A 23,372-nucleotide genomic window follows, 5' to 3' on the forward strand; every position below is an offset into this window, starting at 1 on the left:
AAGCTTTCCATGGGAGACTCTGCATTTGCATTTTTGCTTCACCAAAAGGTATTTTGAAAGGGGGTGGGGGGTACGTATACAGGCATTCTAAAGCCTTTCTCCCAGCAGGCCAGCAATGCACAGAGTGACCTGCCTGCGATTCAGTTCCTTTTCAGGGCTCGGCTATTCACAGCTGTTCTGCCTGTGAAAGGTTCAGATCAATACAGGCTGATTGTGTGTAAAGAGGGAAGATCAGACAGGGCCCTCAACCAAGAATACTAGGGGGCTGTGGTCTGTGTGATTCTACAACATTGGTCAACATTGAAGCAACATTCAAGTAGACTCCTGTAAGGGAGCATGATGGGAGGAGGGGGTGGTCTGAGGCCCTGAGGGGGAAAAGCTAGGTAAGGGTTTGGAGAAAGTACATAGGAAGAGGGGGAGGGGTATAAGAAGGCGAGGGAGGAAACACTCACCCTCTTTTTTTGCTTTTGGTGGTCAAAACTCGCAAGTATCCCACACTTACTATTGGTGTTTGGTTGTAAGTTATTGTTGTATTGAATGTTTGTTATGTATATATGTGTGTACAGGCCGGAATGTTTTATTTGTGAATTAAATATATAATATCTCAATTAATAAAATAAGTTGCACTGTTTGTATATCACAGCTGGCGATGGTGGTCAGATTGCACATGGTAAGGGTGGACCAGCGAACCGGTGGAAATAAGGTTGGGAAGGTGTTGCTGGGCTGTGGCTACGGTGGCCGGTCTGGTGATGCCCTTCCGGTTTGGCTGGTTGTATTTTATATACACTATCTCCTGCTAGGCTGGTGGGTATTGGGGTTCATAAAAACACTAGTGGATTTAGACAGGTGTGGGTACAATCTGAAACTGCAAGTATTTCGTATGGTCTCTAATAAAAGCTCTGGCCTTTTTCACCCAATTTTCAGGGTCTGATTAGTTGCGGGCTAGGTCATTAAGGGACTGGGAGGTTATCTCGAGACTGCCTGATGGCAAGGAATATTAGGAGGAAATTAATGTCACTTTTCTTTACCATTGCAAAGCCCTTTTGCCACTACTTTAACAACCCCAACCTTGTTACATTCTGTGGTTGGAGATATCCGTTACTAAATAATTGACATCCTTGGGAAGTTAAAGTGTCAGCGGCCTTTCAAACTTAAGACCACATGGATTGGCCTGATGCCAAGGCAACAATACTGGTTGGGTTTCTACTGCCCTTTCTCAGAGACACTACTGATTTTATTAGTTTCTATACAAGTCAAGTGGAATAAAAATTTCAGATGGGTTACCTCAGGGTTGCAAAGGAAGAAAAAAAAGATGTCCTCCAGTGCGTAGACTCAAATCATAGTCCCATATGTGTGTAGTAAGGGAAAAACCCCGAAATAATGGTATCGTGTGGAATTAGTTCAAAGTTATACCATATATTAATTAATATTAAAATGTACACTTACATGTGACTTGATCACACTGGGAAAAGAGAGATGAATCCTCCCACAACGTCCAGTATGGCGAAAACCGCTAATTCACATGGGCATTTGTGAATAGCTTTCCAGCATAGTGTCCACTTCAGCTCAGTTCTCCCACGTCTGTCCCTCTGCTTCTTTGGCTTTGAGGTATTTCTGTGGTGCCTGTCTCTGTCTTTAGCCCCTCTGTATCCTGTGCTTGGCAATAGCTCTCCCGGCTCGTGCACAGCCCGGTCGTAGCTCTCTGTTGCCGGTTCCTTCCCAGGAACAGTCTTGTGCAGGCCCACAGACGTCTGTCGGGGTGTAAGGCTGATTGGACAACAGCTGCCTATGTGGACTACGGTGGCTTGTGGTGATCAAAATTCTATCAAACGCGTTTCACTCACGGCTTTGTCAGTGATGTTCCAGTGAGCGAAACGCGCGTTAATTAATATATGGTATAACTTTGAACTATTTCCACACTATACCATTTTTTTTCTTTTTGTTTTTTCCCTTAGTATACACATCTAGGTCTATGACTTGAGTCTACGTGTTGGAGGAACTCATTATTATTATTTTTTTTTCCCCCTTTACAAGCTGTTTCTGGAGGGAATAGAATTACCTCCTTGGACTCTAGCCGCGGGACTTTAAGTACACTATAAATTTGTATTTTATTTATTGCATCCGTATTTATTGTTTTAATTTACGTTGGACTTGTACCTCAGGGTTGCCACCACTCAAGGTTTGACCCAGAGACTATGGGTTTGGAATAAGGGTCTCTGCGCTATGGGTTTTGATGTAGAATCTCTGGGCGAAGGGCGGCAGGTGAGTTGGACTGTTGGCGGGAGTGAAAATGAAGCAGGGTGGCAGAGGACGATGGCCAGGGAGGAGTGTGCCCCAGTGGTCTGACTCTGAAGTCTTCACTGACTTCTCGGGCGGCATCTCCCCCTGCACGCTCCTCTCACGTCTTCCCTACTTGTTAAGAATGCTCATCTTAGTCTCCTCCACCATATGAACCTGCACAGACACAGTACCAGTCAGAAAGAAGCCGAATGTGACATGTCACAGGCCTTCTGTAATTACAAATGCTGACTTTTCATCTCTAATGCCCTTAAAAAGCTGAAAGATTTAAAGCAGAAATCCTGTCGGGCTGACCTTTTTTCTTTTCTTCAATGTACAGAGCTGGACCTGGGGGTTCTTATGGCGCAGTTCCTGAGATACCAGGTACTGAAGGTTTCAATCGCTCACCCCATAGGAAGCCGAGACATAGATTTCATCTTCCTATTGGACAGAAATGGTTGGCAATAATAATTATAATAATTATTTTGTCATACAGTGCTTTTCTCCCAATGGGACTCAAAGTGCTCACAATTACAGTATAGTGCACATTATGCAGCACGTGGGAATTGTTACGTGCAGTCCCTGCCCAGATGAGCTTACAAGCTTTGTTTCTGGTGCCTGAGGCACAGGGAGATAAAGTGACTTTAGCAAGGTCAAAGGGAGCTGAAACCGGGAATTGAACCAACCAAAGAAAGTCCTACAGTTCCTCTGTCTGTTATATTACTTTAATAGTGTGTGTACCGAATGCTCTTATTGTTCGATAAACCTAATCTGAACAACAAACTTTTTTCTAAAAAAACAGACTGTTGATTTTGTGATGTTGCCAGTGACATGTCCCCTACTCTATTTCAGTCATTTTAGCACAACGGTAGAACATATTGAATAACTGGAGCATTATGTGAATAACTGGGTGAGAAGGAAGAAACATCACTTATTTTGTACCTTGCACTGGAACGCAGCAAATGGAGGGATGCAACTATTATTCACACACAGGAGAGAGAGCAAAAGTCTCTCTTTTTATAGTGTACCTGCATGGTCAGGCCAGGCTATAGTGCCTAGATGACCCCATCAATATCGTTTGAACATCCTGTGACCCATCGGCTTCCATTGCTATAGAAGTGACTACAGGGTGCCTGCTATATTTCCCCTTGGAGAAAGGTCCACAATTCAGCCTGTCTGAGACGTGTGAATGTGCTCATAAGGGTTGTTTAAAATAAATAAATATATATTTGCTCTTGGAGTATCACAAGAACAGTTGACCTGCATTGTTGTATGTGCCATCCAGATGACCAGTGAACTGTGGATTGAGCTGCCAATGAAAGACTTTGATCTCTCAGGGGTAAGAAAGAATCCCTAAGAGTGACCGTGCTGATGAGAGTGGGGGGAGAATGTGTGGTTGCCAAGGAGACTGTGAATGAAACAGCTCTGCTGAATTTGGGCGGGTTCCCTTACTTTGAAGGACACCTATCTTCTGAAGTGTTTTTTCTTATTGTACCTACATGAGTTAAGTAGAAATCGCCGTGTCAGTCCAGTTACTCTGCATTATTGTACCTACCAAACTCTATGTGTAAGATTCCCTAGGCGCTGATACATGGGGTTGCACCACAATCTCCTGTCACCTTCCTTTGACTTGAATGGCAATTACCACCAGGTTGCAGCGCAATACCATGCACTGACACTTAGTGAATTCCGGGCCATGCCCTCTTTGGGTCATCTGAGAGTGAGCAAACTGCATCCATTAATTCAGGTCTTTCAACTCTCACTCACTTGGAGGGAGCTGCACTTCGTTTCACCCATTGTTGGGATCACTTAAAGTCAAAAAGTGGGGGATCCCCAGCAATGTGAAATCGGATTTCTCTTCATTTCATTTATTTCACATTGATTGCTGGGGACCTTGGTGTGTGGTGTGGTTTTTTTGTTTGTTTTTTTTGTCTCCAGCTGCTCCTAACAATGAGTGAAAAGTCCAAATTCCGGTTTATGATGCAATATACAATTATGTTCATATGATTACAACCTCCTGATGAAGCTCTGGAGGAGCGAAACGTTTTGGGTTATTTTTAGGTGCACTAACACCTAAAGAGAACTTTCATTGATCCTCCGCTCTGAGAATATTGGAGCCTGTGGAGCCGTTACAAGACTGAAAACTGACTGCTGCACGGCTGGAAGTAACATCACACGCCGGAACGGGGGATCGAGTCTCCACAGAGCGGAGACAACATGTGGAGTGATCCTCTCCTTGTGAGACCTACAGTATGTGGTCTATCTGTGCTTGCCCTTTGGGATAATTGTGAGTGTTATCTGTATAGCAAGCGGGGTCTCATAAAGTACAGTTTCACACTACAGTATGTCCCTTCTCCTTGTATTTTATTTTACATTTATCGTCCGTGAATGAGACCTGCCGGACATTATCCAGATGTTCCATTGTGATTCATGAAATTCAGTGTTTGAATTTTGCCAATTTCTTGTGAGTAGGTTTTATATTATATTTTTCACTTTGGATCACTTTTTTTTTTTTTTACACTTTGTGGTGTATTTGCACTTTACCCCTTGCACTTGACCCCTTTTGGGCCCCGTTTGCGCTCTCTCTCTTTTGCTGTATTCTATTATAACAGTTGGGCTACTTGTTTTGTGAGCTGCACTAGGACCCAGAGGAACAAAATGATGATTTTAGGATTTTATTTCACAATTTAATATTGGCATATTAATTTGCGCTCTTTCTGTATTCACTTGTTTACATATGTAGCCCTTTTTCTGAACCCTCCCAAAGGGACTACTGGTCACTGTACAACACCTGCGGCTCCAGGAGATCTGAGCCTCCGCTAGCTGGGAGCCTGGGGTAACACTCATACACTTACTTAGCGCAGCGCCTCCACTTACCCAGGATCCCCATGATGTGAGATTCCCCTGGGCAAGAAATACAACAACACACATATATATATGCAACCAGTTTTACTATATGATAATGCACGGAACCTTATCACGCTATATTATAGCAATATAACCTTAGTGGCCCGGGCACTCTCATCAGGAGCAACACCTCCGTCCCCTCACCGCGTGCCCCACACACCGTGTCCATATATTAAAGTGATGGTATAGGCTCAGTTCTTTAACCACTCGCTCAGTGTTCCTAAAGAGTTTAGCCTAAGGCGGGATCAGCGCCTGTTGACCGGTGTTGGTGCACTTGATGTTATAGTACCTTCCGGTCACGGCGGTGACCGGTACCTCTTCGCAAAGGGTCAGATGAATCAGCGGTCTGCCTCCTGGGTCTCAATGTCCAGCCGTCTGGTCCCAGACGACTCGCCAGCAAACCTGCTCCGCACGCTTGTCCCTTTGTCCCTACCTGGTACTCAGTAAGGGTGATGCTCGCTACTACTATAGGCCGTCCCTGCAGCACAGCAACCTTCTGTGACTTCAGGGAACACTCCTAGGGACCTACGGGGTAGCCTGTCCAATGCAGGTGGGTCACTGACCCTCTGCACCCACTCTACCTCTCCCTTCACCACCCGGGTCCCCTCTGACTAACTTCTCCCTAACCTCTGCAGCAAACGCACTGCACTCACACTGAACCTGCAGCAACCCACTGCACTCACTCGGTACCTGCAGCAACCCACTGCACTCACACGGAACCTGCAGCAACCCACTGCACTCACACGGTACCTGCAGCAACCCACTGCACTCAACCTGGTACCTGCAGCTACACTGCACACACACTGTGCCTATTTGTCAGCGCACACAGCACCGACAGCCGTGACACTGACAAGACTGCACACACACCTAAGGGCAGGGTCCCTAACCTAGGGGCCGTCCCTCAGTACTTACCCCCTACCCTGGAGGGGATTGGGGCCTGCCTGGGATCTGGGGAACCTTACCTGGTGTAGGAGCCACTTGCTCCCTACACCCTTCCTTCCCCTTCCTGCTCCAAATCCCGTGCTCCAAAGCCCGCGAAATGTATCTATCTGCCTGTCTGAGAATCCTGGGCCCTCATTGGCCACTTGGGGACACCTGGGGTGCGGGGCCCTAAGCCTCATGGGAGTTGTAGTCCCGTGGAGGCCTCTGTACCATTGGGGCCGTGTGCGCGCTTGCCCTGCACATGCGCGAGTCTCTGGTGGCCGCCGCAACCCCCGCACCTTACTGCGCATGCGCGACCAACGCACACGCTCGCGCAACCTGTCATGGCGGCCCCCACTAGCCGGGTACGCCGCCGAGGCTCCGAGGACTCGGAGCGCTCCCTGCTCCGGCCCACACCTTCGCGTTGTGCCGGCGGGTCCGTTGCTGCCTCCGGCGGCACCCGGGATCGCTCGGCAAACGCTGAGGGGGGTCTCTGGGAGCAAAATAAGACCGGGGCTACACATACGATAAAGTTGTTTGGAGGCGCCATGTTCTTATAACGCTTTGGGCCGATACGTATTTCTTCAGATCGTAGTAAAGGAGGAGTTTCTATGTTTCCATATGAACCACATTCCGACATTCCGACAGCCTTTATGTAACTGTGTCCTTTTCTCTACATGCACTAATTTGATTGACACATGGGCTCTGTAATTGTTGGCAAATGTATCCCACACACTTTGTAATTTTGCTTTTCTATTGTCTATTTGCAATTTGACGTACTGGTTCATCTGATAAAAAAAAAAAAAAATAGTAATAAACCAGAAAAAAATCTGCTAATCTTAAAATGGGAAACCAAATTACATTTTTGGATGCACACTGTTACACAAAATACAGTACTTACTAGGTTAAACTTTTTTTTTAAAGTTGCTGACATTTTACACTTACACAATACTACCTCACATAGCTGAGTTTTTAGGGGATTGTTTACATAGTTTATTTGATCTTTAACTGTTCATGCAATGTCTTCATATATACGGTATTCCTGGTAAAACATTGTATAAATAAATAGTTACATAGTAGATGAGGTTGAAAAAAGACATATGTCCATCAAGTTCAACCTATGCTAAATTTAGACGACAGATCCTTATCCTGTATTTATATTTACAATACAGGCATACCCCGCATTAACGTACGCAATGGGACCGGAGCATGTATGTAAAGCGAAAATGTACTTAAAGTGAAGCACTACCTTTTCCCACATATCGATGCATGTACTGTACAGCAATCATCATATACGTGCATAACTGATGTAAATAACGCATTTGTAACAGGCTCTATAGTCTCCCTGCTTGCGCACAGCTTCGGTACAGGTAGGGAGCCGGTATTGCTGTTCAGGGCGTGCTGACAGGCGCATGCGTGAGCTGCCGTTTGCCTATTGGGCGACATGTACTTACTCGCGAGTGTACTTAAAGTGAGTGTACTTAAAGCGGGGTATGCCTGTATATTGATCCAGACGAAAGGAAACAAAAAACTCCAGTGACACATCGACCAATGATATCTCATAAGGGGAAAATAAATTAATTCCCGACTCCAAGAGATAACTCCTTGGATCAACATCCTTCCCATGTTTACATATCTGGTATATCCCTGAATACCTTTCCTTTCTAAAACGATGTCCAACCTTTTTTTTTTTTTAAGATACAATATTTACTAAATGAATGTTATAACAACAGTAACGATCACTAATGGACAATTACTTGAATGGCTGATAATTGAAAAAAAAAAAAACCCCCAATGTAATGGACCGGCACTCCAAAAATGAATAAACCATTAAATGAACGTAAAAAGGGTCATTTAATCTAAACCACAATACAATACCTACAGTAATTAATGTGAGTTTATAACCCCTCCGTAGCACAGTAGAGGATTAAGCTTGAGGAAAAGGCTAGAGGCCTTGAAACGCTAGCGTAGCCATGATTACCTTTGCTATGATTTTGACCTTGCTATGATATGATATATACTTTGATACTCTGATTTAGGCATTTTGTGTCATTCTAAATTCTTTAATCATTATCTTTTTATATTGATTATATTGGGGTTTAGATTACATACTGTAACCCTTATGTGCATGAATTTAATTGTTTATTCATTTTGAGTGCTGGTTCATTACATTTTTGGAGGGAATATGGTGCATCCAACGGTGAGGTCGCGGGACCAGAGCACCTACTGCACATATAACCTTTCAAAATCAGGTGAGTGAATGGTCCAAATAACATTTGTATTGAAAAAAGCCATCACTGTTTTTTTGTGAATAACCCCTATACTGCTGATACTAAATCTAAAGAGACAAATGGTGACGCTTTGTGTGCGATGAGGGTGAGGGTGATACTACAAAGATAACCTTATCTGTACTCCAGGGAAACTCAGAAACGGGCTACAGTACACTGAAATCAGGAAGCCTCAGGAGACCAGAACCTACAACTTTCATGAGCACTTATATCAGAGTTCCAGTGATAAGTGGGCGTCTCTCTATTATAATTTGAGATACATTGCAGCAGATTGACAGAATACAATACAAGCTATAGTTATCTTGGAATGTTGTCCTTTTGTCCTAGTATTGATTTTTATTCAGTTGACCTGTTTAAGGTCCATTCCATCAATGCAACTGTGCACTTGCAGTGGCTGGTCCCCACCCCCATGACCAAAGTTAAATATTTATTTATAAAATGTTTTACCAGGAAATAGTTTAGACATTTTGAGGATAGTTAGAGATTACATATGATTATTGGCGTATGTAACGGTTACAGACCAGATTAAAATGTGAGACATTTACAGTCATGAAAGGACTTATACTGGAGGCGGCTTTGAATGTCTGGTAGATTGTTCCACTTGCACGGTAGGGAAGGAGGAGCGACTGGATTCCTAGTTGAAGTTTGGGACCGTGAATGGTCTTTTGGAAACAGATATTAGTAGAGTTTAAATGTTTCCAAGCTATCACGAGCAGGACCATCATTACTTTTTCAATCTTGTTTGTCCTTATTTGGTAGAGAATGTCATTCTGTTTATATAATATACAGAACTCGATACCCCCATTGAACCTTGCGGCGGAATATGTTGGTGCTTCACAAACGATGATAATGTTTATTAGGTTAAATTTCGGTGATTAACACAAACCAGAAAAGTGTGAGTATTTTAAAATATATTTTACATTAATTTGAATGTACATTATCCATAATAACCAAATACTTTGGAGTGTTTTCATTATTTTTTACCTAATCTCTGTTGTGACGAGACTGTGAATTGTTTATTTTTCCAGATTTTTCCCTTATCTTGTTTTTGTTCGGCTAATGACAACCGCATAATTAGTTTATGAAAGAGAAACCAAGGAACAACATTAATTACAGATAAGATGAAAAATAATAAAAAATCAGACCTGAAACAGACTCCTTTTTTAGAGGAAATAAATGAAAATGTTCAGTTTAAGCAGGATGTAATCTTTCTAAAGAAGCAGATTACGCAGATACACTTAACACGGCTTTTTATATGTGCACTATGAGGAACTACCCTTTAATTTTAGATGACTTTGCTGTCTGGGAAAGTTTTTGAAGACATAATGATTTAGAAGGTTGGCTGTAGAACTCTCTCAGTTGGAACAGAGATAAGTTACTGCCTGTTTGCCAGCACATTATTTCAAGGATCTTAACAGAGGGTGAGATCAGTGATGTGAAAAGAGATACATATTGGGTATCATTTTGTTAAGCTTCATGCTTCAGATTTATAGCAAAACTCCCAGACACTTGACACCAACTGGTTCCAAATCAACGATTGTTGGCCTCCCTTAATTTATGATATGCAGGACCAACGTTGTGTGCTTATAGTATGACAATAAGTTAAACTATGAAGTACAATTTCTATAGAAAGCAAGGGAAATTGTTAACAAAATTACATTTCTTATTATCCTTCCAGCTTGCCAAGAGAAGCATAAAAAAGTATTCATCCCATTCATTAATATGTAGCCTAGTGCCCCTGGCTATACCCTTTTCTTTGGCCCTAGCATTATATGGATAGGAATAGGCCATGTTGGGGTTAAACTCCTGCGCAGAGGCCTAGCATGTGAATTGCAGACTGGATAGGATACAAGGTTATCCTATCCAGGTGCAAGCCTAACGGCAGTTTAGAGTGTCATGCCTGGGGGGGGGGGGAGGGTACTACCTGGATCACATGCAGATGGTGTGATGTCTGTCAGTACCTGGACCTGCCCAGTTATGGGGCAGGGTTACAAACTCCTCCCCAGGTATAAAAGCTGGCATTCCACTAAATTGTGGTGGTTATGTCACCTCCCTCAGTGGAATGGGAGCTATTCCACCTTGCCCCATCAGGGGGTAAGGGGATCAAGGATGGGCTCTTGGGGCCTCAAGCCCCTTGGGCCTAATCCAGGGATGAAGGAGGAGAATGGAATGGCTGTGAACATCTTAATAACCACCAGTTGTACCAGGATTTGCCTGTGTATGTTTATGGAGAAGGAGGGCTTGTAGGGAGAACTCCTTTTCCTGGCAGGAGCCCTGCAAGATGGAGGCACTGCACTTGAAGATCTGAGCTAAGAACCTGTCTCGTTGAACCTCCTTATATCATCTGCGGAGCACTCAGTCTGCTGTGAGCCAACAGGTATGCGCCACCACACCGGTAACATGTGGCATTTATCAAGAAGAGCAGATCTCCCTGGGGGGAAGGGGTGGATAAGGGTGGTACACACATATATATTAGCATTGTTATGTATTTGGGTAAATTTTGGCCTCCTTTTTTCATTTTCTTATAGTAACTCGATGTTTGCTTGAACATGTTGGAAAAGCACAGGTATTCCCATACACACGCAGGAATGTATATGTCGGTAAAGTAGTAGTGGATTATGGATGATACACTGTAGGCCTAGTACAGTATAAAGTAATACTCTTCTAAAGAGGTGGTTGTAATGGAATGAATGCAAAGCAGAACAGAAGCCATAAAGTATCCTTTCACTGAGACACTATTTGTTTTATAGTAGTAAATAAAAACACCACTTAAGGTGCATTTGCATGTCTGCAGGTACGTCTGCAGGTACTCTGACGTTACAAAAATGACATCCCATAAAAGAGTCTCATTTTGAATATTCATAGAGGATTCTTAGTAACCTGGGAATCACTGGAACGTTTCTGCTTCCTGCACTCATCTCCCGCACACACTTAGGCTGCGTCCATAGTGTGGGATACAGCACGAGTTGCGTAGATTGCGCCGAAACAAACACTAGGACGCTAATGCACATGCGCTTCGTGATTCAAACTAGTTTGTATTTCTAGTGCGACGCCGGGTCACGGAGGAGCGCGGAAGCTAGCACGTTCTGCTATGGACGTAGCCTTATACAACCTGCAGAAAAGCTTGCACTCACAAATCATCTTCCCATCTCCTCCCTCCCTCGCTGCTCCTTCTCATTGCTGCAGGGGACATTTTACTGAACCCTGGGTATTTTTCTATCCCTACGTGTTTCCACCTCCACTCCTCCTCATCTCATCTTCCTCGTTACATAATAATAATAATAATAATAATAGCATGTTCTTGTATAGCGCTGCTAGATTTACGTAGCACTTTACAGAGACATTTTGCTGTCACAGGTCCCATGGAGCTTACAATCTATGTTTTTGGTGCCTAAGGCACAGGGAGATAAAGTGACTTGTACAAGGTCACAAGGAGCCGACACCGAGAATTGAACCAGGCTCCCCTGCTTCCAACTCTCAGTGCCAGTCAGTGTCTTTACTCACTGAGCCACTACCTACATCAACCACTACATCCTTATCTCTATGCCCAGTCTTCTTACCTTCTCTCTCACTTTCTCCTGTGCTCTTTGTCATGCTTGTTGACTCCCAAACAAGATCTGGGCCATGCATGATCTTTTCTACTCCACACTCTCTCAACCTTGTTGCTTTAACAGAAACCTGTCTTTCTCAATTAGACTCTGGCACTTGAAAGTGGTATTTCCTATGGTGATGTAATGCGTGCGCTGCCCACGAGCAAGACACGACCCCGGTACTGAGGTGGGGAAGTAGTAAACTACGCACCCACAGCAGCGGAAGCGTGCCTGGCAGGCGTATTGTCAAACGTAGCCTGGTCTGGGTTGGAGAGAGTGGGTTAGTTGATACTTGCCAAGATCTTGGAATGGAGAGTTCAGAATAGTCAAGTCCGTTAGCCGTGGTCTGGGGTTGGAGAGGTTAGTATCATGGAGGTTCGTATAGCCGTGGTCTGTGGTTGGAGAGGTTAGAATCGTGGAGGTCTGTATAGCCGTGGTCTGGGGTTGGAGAGGTTAGAATCGTGGAGGTCTGTATAGCCGTGGTCTGGGGTTGGAGAGGTTACAATCGTGGAGGTCCGAATAGTCGTGGTTTGGGTTGGAGATATCCGCAGAGTCGAGGGTAAGCCGGGGTCAGTATCCAGAGGGGTTCCAAAGTCAAGCCGGGTCAGTACAGAAAGAGTTAACTGCAAGAGAACACAGGACAGGGAGCAAGGCACAGCGAACGCTGGAACTCAAGGCTACAACAAGTTATGTTCAGCAATGCCTTTGAGCATGAGCAGGGTATTTAACAGGAACCAGTAGCAAGGGAGGCGGAGCAGAGGCGCGGCCTCCGTGGAGGCAAGGATTGGCTGCAGGAGACAAGTGGGCTAAACGAGTATTTGCTACGCAGCTGGGGAGCGGTGCATGTCGTCATGTGTGCGCGCCGCGTGTGAGAAGCGTGGTGCATCCGAGGGGGCGGAGCTAAGCTCTGTGGCACACTAGAAGATCTGCGCATGTGCGCGCGTGCTCTGTAAGCAGAGCGGGGGTGCGCGCACGTGCTGGTACCAGAGTGGAGGTCTGAGATATGACAGGTAAGGAGGGAACACGTCGCAAAGGACGTGTTCCCCGACTCCTTACAGGTAACCTTTTTTTCTCCCACACGACACCATAGATGAATCAGAATTAAGGAGAATGGCAACAGGCCACGTCTTATGTGTGCTATCTGCCATTTTTTCCCTACTGTATGTATTCCACCTTTCATCCTAGATCATTTTATCCTGTTTTCTCACTGATGGTACCAACAAACTCCGCATTGACTTTAAAATTCTACTTCTCTCCTTCAATCTTCTGCATTTTCTATATCTTACATCTCAGCTCTAATCTCTTGCTATACCTCTTCTCGTCCATTACGCTCTGTTGATTGTTGTTTCCTGACTGGTCTATTTATCTCTAAAGCGCTCTCACTTCTCAAACCTTTTCAAACTTTTGACTCCCTACCTTTGGAACTCCCTCCCCCCCCAGCGTTTTGACAATTCACATCCCTCCCTGTCTTCAAGTTACAGCTACAACCTTACCTCCTCAGCTCCTCAGCATGTCACTTGGTTAATTTAGGCCTGAGGCTACTCGTTGCACTTCTGATGCACTTACTTTGTTACAGTTTATATGTAATGTGCCGCATTACAATACTATTGGGTTATAGAGGAATATAAAACAGAATGACATACCAAGTAAGGACAAACTGTTGTGTCCCGACTGCGCTTCCGTCTCGGTCCTTTCCAGATTTCCTCGGCTGCCCATGTTGCTCAGGAGTAATTCCTGGGACCTGCTCGGGTTTTCTGGTTTTGCTGCTGTTCCTCAGCGGAGTCCTTTCCTGGGTCGGGGCTATAGAAGCTCAGGAAATGCTATTCTCCCTGCTGCTGCAGCAGGTCACTCTCTGTTGTTCCTTGCTACCTGTCTAGTACTCTTGTTTATTTGCTAAACATTTTCCTCTGCTACATGGACTCTTCTCTCGCTGATGGATTTCCCGTTTAAGACCTATGCCTGTCTGACCCACCACTTGCCTGCTCTGTACTGTGCCTGTCCGTCTATCTCCCTTCTCCTCTGGACTCCTCCTCACTTATGGACCCCTCCTTGCTCCTGGATCTCTTTTCCAGGTACAGTTCTCTCTGCAACTTTCCATTGTAGTCCTTGGGTGCAGCTCTATACCCTCTTGTGTGTTATTGGAGGCGGTGGGGGTTGCTCCCAGTTAGCTGTGATGGGCTTCCATCTGCTCCTGTTGTTAGTGCTGTCTCGTGGAGTGTAGAGGGCACAAACCAGACTGCAGGGAGTTGGAGGAGAGCGCATGAGCCAAGCATTGTATACAAGCCTCTCAAGTAGCTTGGAGGCAAAGGGGAGAAGAGCGATCAGGCGGTAGTTGGAGAGAGGCTGGGTCAAGAGAGGGTTTCTCTAGTTCTTTACTTGCCCCCTCAAATATGGTCTCCACTGCATTTGCTCCTGTTGTATTTATGTCTCATTATCCATTTAGATTATAAGCTCTGTAGGGCAGAAACCCTAATTCATTATGTTTAACGCACTTGTATAACTATCTCCCTGTGTGCATTGGTGGTGCTATATAATTAAATCTATACAGTACATGCAAAGAAAAGCAGCATAAATTTAATGTTCTATAGTATTTGTCATTGTGCTGTGTACTTTTTGTACAGCTCTTTAAAATCTCACTGGGTTCAGACTTTGGAGGTTGACATCTGAATTCACAGTCGCGCCCAAAGATCATATGATATAATTTTTGGTGCTTATGAGCTATTGACACAGCCACACATTGCTTGCACTGGGTCTTGGCACAGGTCCTCCTTCTATAAGGACCTTGCCCCCTTTCTTATATTTCAGCCCCCCCCCCAAAACTGAAGAGTTTAATGTACATTTTATTTGACAAAACAAACATGCAAAATGGTATGAAAACTGTTATGAGTGAGTGCTTTAACTGTTGACTGCTTTTGTAGAAAGTCAGCTGGATGTCTAGGCACTCACTAAACTTCTACTGGAAACCTTACACTATCTTCTCTTGGAAAACCTAAGTGTGTGTGTGACTACTAGAGCTGTAACTATGCTGGGCCTCCAGTACAACTTAAGTGGGGTTGGTGCTTCAAAGCCTTTCCAGCTTTAATATTTCCTCGCGCTCATGCAGTGTGAATAGTTTTGTAGAATGGGTGGCTTTCATTGTCACACCAGTGCTAATTGGTTTCCCCTGTTTATCTGAGCTGATGTGGGTTAGCCTAGGAGAGGGGACCGTTTCCCTTGTAGGTAAAACCCTATCCGCCAGTAATAAAGGCAATTTGTTTGACGAGTCCATTCACAGGCTTATCAAGGACATCTATATGCTAACACGTCCTGAATGGAGCTTGAATAGACTTTGATACTTAGGTGGGAGATGGTAATGGGCTTGGTAATGAGAGGAAGGAGGTCTATTATTGCAGTGTGTTCAAAGCTGTGCAGTGCAAAGACAAGAACTGGCTAAAAGACCGAATTAGCATTTGTTAAATTTGGCAGGGGAGATAATTGTGTTGGGTTTCTTATGAATATACAGAAGAACACTAACCGAAACTGGAGTCAACAAAGAGGAGTACGAAGCGAAAAGATATAAGGACGAATCAACATTTATTGGATGCAAACTTGGGGCAAATAGTTCTTATTTATAGTATTTATTATAGAAAAACAAAAATCTTACAGAAAGCTAATTGTTTAAACCTATAAAATACCGGATACTTTGCATCACCTGGAGAAAAACTAGATTATTTAGCATTATATTTATGTAGTAATTTTCTTTTGAAAGTGCACTTCCATAATTGGATCCACAGAAGATATTTCATTATATTTACACATTTTCTCATCTACATATTGTGTTGGAGGGATACTGATTTTTATATGGAGTTTTCAGGGACTTTTAAAAATGGCCGCCATTGCTTTATTTTCTAAAACTAACAAAAATACAGTTATCGCTCAGTACCGAAAACATACAAATTAGTATCAGGCTCCAGGTGCGTAGGGAGGAGATAAAGCGCAAACACAAATGGCGAACACAGTCATCCAACTCTAAAACTATGCAGGATTCCATAGGTTGTAAAAAGGGAGCACTGCAAGCAGGAAAAAAAACGAACACAGGTGGGGGCTGTGATTCAAAAACTGGTTAAAAATGGTTTATTAAAGAAGTTAACACATGGTCTGTTGCAGGAAAAACCTCCACTCTGACAAAGCGCCGTTGCGTGGAACATGTCAGAGTGGAGGTTTCCCCTGCAACAGACCATGTGTTAACTTCTTTAATAAACCATTTTTAACCAGTTTTTGAATCATAGCCCCCACCTGTGTTTGTTTTTTTTCCTGCTTGCTGTGCTCCGTTTTTACAACCTATGGAATCCTGCTTGATACCTCAACGTAAGGCACGCTGTGTATCATGAAAAGCACTGCAATCGTGAGTTGTTACATTGTCACATTTGTACACAGGCAGTGTACTAGGCTCTAGGGAGTGTATCCATTTTCGGGAGCTTTTTTTCTCTCTGCCACAGAGGATTGATACTTATTTCACTACCCAATTTATGAGCTATTTTCATATAGTGTGACACAATCTCTCATAAGGTGCTAACCTCATTGGATACAAGGACAAACACACTTATTTGGCTTAATATTGTGCCATTTATTCTATTTGAGATTTTGGAAGCACTGCTACTTGGGACGTTGTTCTATTTTTGCTTTTCTAAAACTATGACTTTCTTACTCAACTCCAAGAATCACTACAAATTTGGAACGGTCTGCAATAATTCAACATTTAGGCCCCTACTCCATATACTTTAAAACCATCCAATCTTTCTTCCTAGGGAAGGTTAGAGCTTCATGGAAGATTTCAGCTTCATTCAAATAAATTAAGCTTGCAGGCAATAAGGCTTCACAGCATACTGTATTAAAGGGCAGTCCTTCCTGGAACAATATTGAACTAAGGACCGTAGTATGTTCAAATATAGTAAATACATCTGCCATCTTTGTTTAAAGAAAAAAAAAAATCGGACAAATACTTCTGGGTTTTTACCTACGTTATCAGTGTCCTGTGATTATGAAATTGTTTGTCAGTCCTCAAAACGAGAAGTTTTGGCCATTACTATACAAGCAATCATAGAGCATTTATTAGGCAAACAGATTAACTACTCATGTTTAAGTGCTTCACTTCTGCGGACCAGGAGGAAAAGAAGTCCTATTCGTTCTTACATGAACGCAAAGAAGTCAACTTTTACTTTTCACTTTTGAGAGAGATTCCATATTTCTAGGGAATCTGATTTGCCTTAACAGAGTGGTTTCCTCTAGCCGTTTTATGCATAGGTGGGAAACAGGGGGTCTCTGGAGCTGCCTCGTGTTCATTTGAGTTCTAAGGACCCACTGGTTCCTTATATACTTACCCCCAAAGGTTCCCCCAGTACTATCCCATGCTGAGGAAACAAAATGGAGGTGTAAATCGCCTGTGTCACTTCGGCCAATAGGAAGCTGCAACATCATCTGTCACGGCTTCGTGCCGCGGGAGCTTGCAGGACCAGGAAGTACAGGCATCACGTTCGGAGGTATCTATCTCCGGAAGCAGGGGGCCCTGGCTCTGAAAATATTGCGGTGGAGCCACGGAAAACCCCTGCTTCATACATGTTTGAAAATAAACTAAGCAAAAAGTGGAAAAAATGAATTTCCACTCCAAGGAAAGAAGTGGTCTTGGAAGCACACCGTACATTTAATAAGACTTAACATGTAATGCGAAAACTCTAACAAACAATTTATGATAAAATAGGAGGCAGCGCAGATGAGTTGCAGACCTGACTACTGTATTTTATACACCTATTAACTGTGCAACCAAAATGCAGTGTAGTGGATGGGAAGCGGACACCTGTTATACATTCATCCCTGAGCTGAGTATTGATTTATATCTCCCTGTATCTATGCTGAATCACTAGTGGAATACCAAGTACAGAGACCCCACAGCTGATCAAGTGGCAACCTCTCTCCAGCAGAACAGACTGCAGATTTAACACTTATAATTTGCAAAACGCCCTGAGGAAGTGACACTCTAAGTCACGAAACGTGTAGGTTGGAGCTTAATTCCGACTGCAGGCATTGAGGAGGAGTCTCTGTGGTGGTGATGTCATTGGGGGAGGTGTTTGAAGGAGTCACGGCCATGAGGAGAGGAGGGAGAAGCCAACGCCTGCTGCCAAAGTCAAGCTCCAGTAACTCAGGCTGCGGACGGCAATTGTTATTATGCAACAAGATCTGGCACATTGTGTGTTAAATTGGTCTTGAGTTGTTTTTTAATTAAAGTTCTGCCCATTGTGCCACACTGTTTTTCATTATTTTGGGGTTATACACACTGGTGGCTGGTGTGAGGGACGACATCGAGGATCGCTGCTGTGAATTACGCAGGATTAGTGGATTCAGGCAGACGGCCGGAGGTTAAAGCACAGATTATACCCACTGCACTTAACCACTGTGCATGCTGTAAGTAGCATTTCAAAACCGCATGGGAGTTTTTTTCTCCAGACAGTGATTACTGCGCATTGGTCTGTTTGCTCTGTTTTTACATCATCTCTGAAAGGACACACCAGGATTCGTTTTTCCTTGTTTGGCTATGGACTATTTCATGGACTCTTGGGACTGGTAATGCAGTATCAATTTGTGCCAGGGATCTACTTTGTTGTGACTCACTTAAGTAGTTTATAAATGTAGCCCATGGACTCCCTCCCCCCCAACCTCACATTGGGTCCCCTAGGGTGTCTCAACGTCTGGCTACATGTCTGAGTGTGGTGCATACCTGCTGGCAACAGGGGGGCCTGTGCTTCCCGCGGTGACATGGGGGAACCAGGACAGGTTTCTTGGGTGAATGCCTTCGTTCTCCTCAATGGTGCAGTGCCTCCATCTGTAGTAAGCCCCAGGGATATGGGGTGGAATCCCTACCACAGAATCCCCTCCCAGGGATGAGAGATTCCAGTCTCCACACAAGTCTCGTATAATTAGCAGAAGCTCTTTATTTGCTTCTCTTCACAGCACGCAGACAGGTACCACATATGCACAGCCAGCCAGCTGTACTCCCTTAGGATGTCTCTGCCTCCACTCTGGGCCTAAGGCCACCCAGAGTAGGGCTAGCTCTTCCCTCACCCCCTAAGCAGGATGAGAGGTATTTGGTTCACCTAACTCTAATAGCTCCACTCCTTCCTAGACTAACAGAACTCTCACACACTTCTACCACACTTCTAACACACTAAATAGGAATTGCATTGCCATAAGTAGATCCAGCAGGCACCACCCCTGTGTCTCTTAATTGGACACAGAGTCAGGTGACCTACCTTCACTATCTCAGGGCAAGTGCCTGAGGTGGGGGAAACCCATGATACAGTAACTCCTGGCAACCTGCCCTTAACAGGGATTACTGCCAGGAGGAAGATAGAAAGAAAGCCCATAATCTTACCAGGGCTACATAAATGTAGAAAAATGTATTGCATCAGTTTACATAAAAGGACTAACAAATAGGAAAAAGTGAGCAATATTTTAGCCCTCCCAGTCTTTTATCAAGCGCCTCGTTGTTCTTTGTGTGTGTATGTAACCCCCTTTCCCTAGGCCTATGGGAAACCGCTCCTGGGTCTCTGTCTGTCTCTGTCTGTCTCTGTCTGTCTGTCTGTCTGTCTGTCTCTCTCTCTCTCTCTCTCTCTCTCTCTCTCTCTCTCTCTCTCTCTCTCTCTCTCTCTCTCTCTCTCTCTGTCTCTGTGTCTCTCTCTCTCTGTGTCTGTCTCTGTCTCTCTCTTATATATAAACTATATATATTTACACACACACACACACACACACACACACACACACACACACACACACACACACACACACACACACACACACACACACACACACACACACACACACACACACACACGCACCCACGCACACACACACACACACACACACACACACACACACACACACACACACACACACACACACACACACACACACACACACACACACACACACACACACACACACACCTCATACATAATATAATGGAACCAATATAACAATACCCTGCCATAAATAACAATAATAATGGTGGTTCCCCCAAAGTACTGAGGGTACTGAAACCCTGATGTTCACGGAACAATCCCACCCAAGTGTGATGTAGCGCTACCCCATGGTGATGTGTAGGTGCACATGGGTACCTTTTCTGGTCACAGGCCTGACCAGGGGATAATGAGAGGAGGATGCTGGATCATGTCCCACGCAGCGGGGCCTCCAACAGAACTCCCCTCACACCCTATCCAGGGCGCTGCCCGCAGCAATCTTCAACCGGAGGATTCCCTCTTATCTGGACACACACACCTCATGATATAAATATATCTGACTCCTCTATCTATGCTGCTGCAAGAACTGCTCTCCTCCATAACCCTATACTTCCTACACCTAGAGGCCTAGCATGAAGTCCCACAAAGAGCGGTCAACATGTTTTACTCCTACAGAGCTTCATTGGGGGAAAATGGCATGCTCCCCCTGCAGACGCTTCTGAAGGACTTGCGCGTTGTCAGGGCTGCACCCTACCAACAATCACATGTATATGATTATTAACATCAATGTAGGGTCCAGTTAGTAGGGCACATTGTCACGGGAGACCAGGCATTTACACCTCCTTTTTCTGGATCATACATTGAGCATAACAAGATAAGTGAAATAAATTGAGAATTTATTCACTTGAAAAGGCGTACACACAATGGAACACAAACTACACAAGAAAAGACACACTTACTTGGGACCTGGGCAGAAAACTAGACTTTCCCAACTAAAATAGAACGAAATACAAGAGTCTTTAGTTGATCGGGACTTAGCCCGAACAGTCCTGGAACGCAAATCGGCATGAAGTCCCTGACGCCACCACTGTATCTGCACCGGAGGTGCTGAAATAAGTTCACTGGGAGTTTGCTCCAATCGTCCTGGAACTAAAATCGGCTTCCAATCCCAGCCGCGACTGCTACGTTCAATTCTCAGAACTTGGCCCCGGAAAGAGCGACCTCGGATTTCTGAAGCCGGTGACTTTGCTATTTCTGTCAGAGCATCTTTTGGACATTTCAAATTTGCCGCTGCTGTTCTGGCGCTTAGAATCTGATGTCCGGATTGGCTGAGGGTTTCTTATAATATTTCTGAGTTCATTCATGAAATACTACAGCCAATCCGAGCGTGGGAACTTTCTCACCAACCAATCAGAGCGATGCCAGTCTCCTGAAGTCGGGCAAGCGTGGATTCAGAATCTGACGAGGGCATGCGCCAACCTGGCACCTCTGCCACTTGTCAGGCAGAAGCCACCCATGGAATTAGGCTCCTCAAAGTCTGGGTTGGGGCAAATGGTGGTCCGATGACTTCCATTCACCCCAGGACATGAGTCCTTGAGGCTAACTCCGGTCCCTAAATGGCTTTCACACCTGACAGCCTTTGAGTCTTTCATGGCCGGAGTCTGAAGAGACTTGCTGGCACCAAGCTTGGTAGCCAAATGGTCTCTCTACAGTGCACAAGCATATAAATTTTAAAACACAATGTTTAATAAATTATATACTTTAAACTCTCGAAGTCTCTCGGTTATGGGGAATAGAATAAGAGGTTGCACGTTTATTCTGACTAGCCATATTCCCCACACACTTATAACAACTATCTCACAACCTTATGTATGGTTGGAGCACCCCAAAAACCCTGTATAGGTTCTGGGTGATCTGGGCTTCCCCTTTAACCTGAGGGCCCCTTGATATGTTCAGGGACACCTCACATCCCTATGCCCCATATACCTTTCTGGTCTGTGCTGAAGCAGGGAAGCCTGGCGGTGAGTCGCGTAACTGTTTTCAAGGAGGGATTTTGACTGGAGCATTGTGCCTATATGATAACAAATCTACGTAAGTACCAGCACTCACTGTCTAATGGCCTCTGTGGCACTGCTCCTCGTGCTCTGTGGAGTGCACTCCCCAGAGCACGAGGAGCAGAGCCACAGAGGCCATTAGACAGTGAGTGCTGGTACTTACGTAGATTTGTTAGTATTTTAAAGGGGAATAAGGGTCCCCTTTTGTTCCGTGCACCCTGCAATTGCATAAATTTACACTATCAGTGTGCTGTCTATCGTCCGCCTTTCCCCTTAGATTGTGCCTATATGTATCCAGGATTTGGACCTGATTCCTGGGTACATTATTAGTGTATCCAGCAACTCTGGACCCCGACTACTTAGGCACAATCTGACGACTCTCTCCGCAAACCCCCCTTGAAACTCATAGCCTAGCAATCTCTGCTTGCTGGCACACCTGAAAAGGTAAAAACACAAACATTCTTTGTCGCATAATTTACAGCAATGCATTTACAATCACTGGGCTCAAGAGCTGACACTCCCAAACCCCAAAACATGGATCAGAGGTAACCAAGCGGGCTAAAACCTTTATCGTGAGCCTGGCTACCCCCTCACCGTCACACATGAGTCATGATCATTTTAATATTTCGTATATTTGAAAATAAAATGTCTCCTAGAATAGCATTTCATAGTCAGTATGGTGAATTGTGGTCGAAAAACGCTTCGGCAGACATAGAACAAGCCCCCTAGTCTTGTGCTGTCCAGCAACTCGGTGTCAAGATTCATATGAACCGATTATTAACTGAATATGAAATTATTTATGAGGAGTAGAGTGCATGAGTCCTGAGAACCTGAGTAGGAAAAAGCAGCGAAAGAATTTCCTCATATGAGAGACGTCTGCAAATATCTGTTTTCAGCTTCTGTGCCTCACAGGAGAGGTTATCCATTACCTGCATTTGGCAGGATAGAGGGCCCTCATTTGGATGTACGACTGATCCATGCATGTCTGCCTCTGATGATTGAGTGGGGGAAGTTAGCTCAATCACATTAATTAAAGACTTCACTTCTGCGGATGCCTCTAACCCTCCCAACATGTTGGCTCATGTCATGCACGTATTTTTTATGAGCATTTTGACAGTATTTTACAAACCTAGATCCTTTTTAACCCCTTTGTGATCACAGGGGCAGGGAGAAATAATTATTCCTAGGGGTTAAAGTGTCTCTGTTAGCCCCTTGACTGCCGCTGTGTTGCTGGCCCCGTCTGGCACTCAATGAGTTTAATTTAAATGACCTATAATTTTATACCATAACACGCCACAGGTATGTGTTTGTATTTCTCGGTTGCTGCGTATTTGCCTTGTTGACGTTTTCCTCGATGGAAGCGGCTTTGGATCATTAGGTTTATAAAGAGGACCTTAGCTGAAGGATCCAGGCACTGTTGTGGCCTACGGTAGATGAAACGTTCTCAAACCTTCCTACATACTGTACTTTGGGGACCAACTATAGGATGGTGATACGGGGCTATATATAAAACACAGAAACGTAGAATTTGACTGTAGATAAAAACCAGTTGGGCCACCAAGTATG

The sequence above is a fragment of the Ascaphus truei genome, chromosome 4 (genome assembly GCF_040206685.1).
Source record: "Ascaphus truei isolate aAscTru1 chromosome 4, aAscTru1.hap1, whole genome shotgun sequence".
NCBI classification, from domain to species: Eukaryota; Metazoa; Chordata; class Amphibia; order Anura; family Ascaphidae; genus Ascaphus; species Ascaphus truei.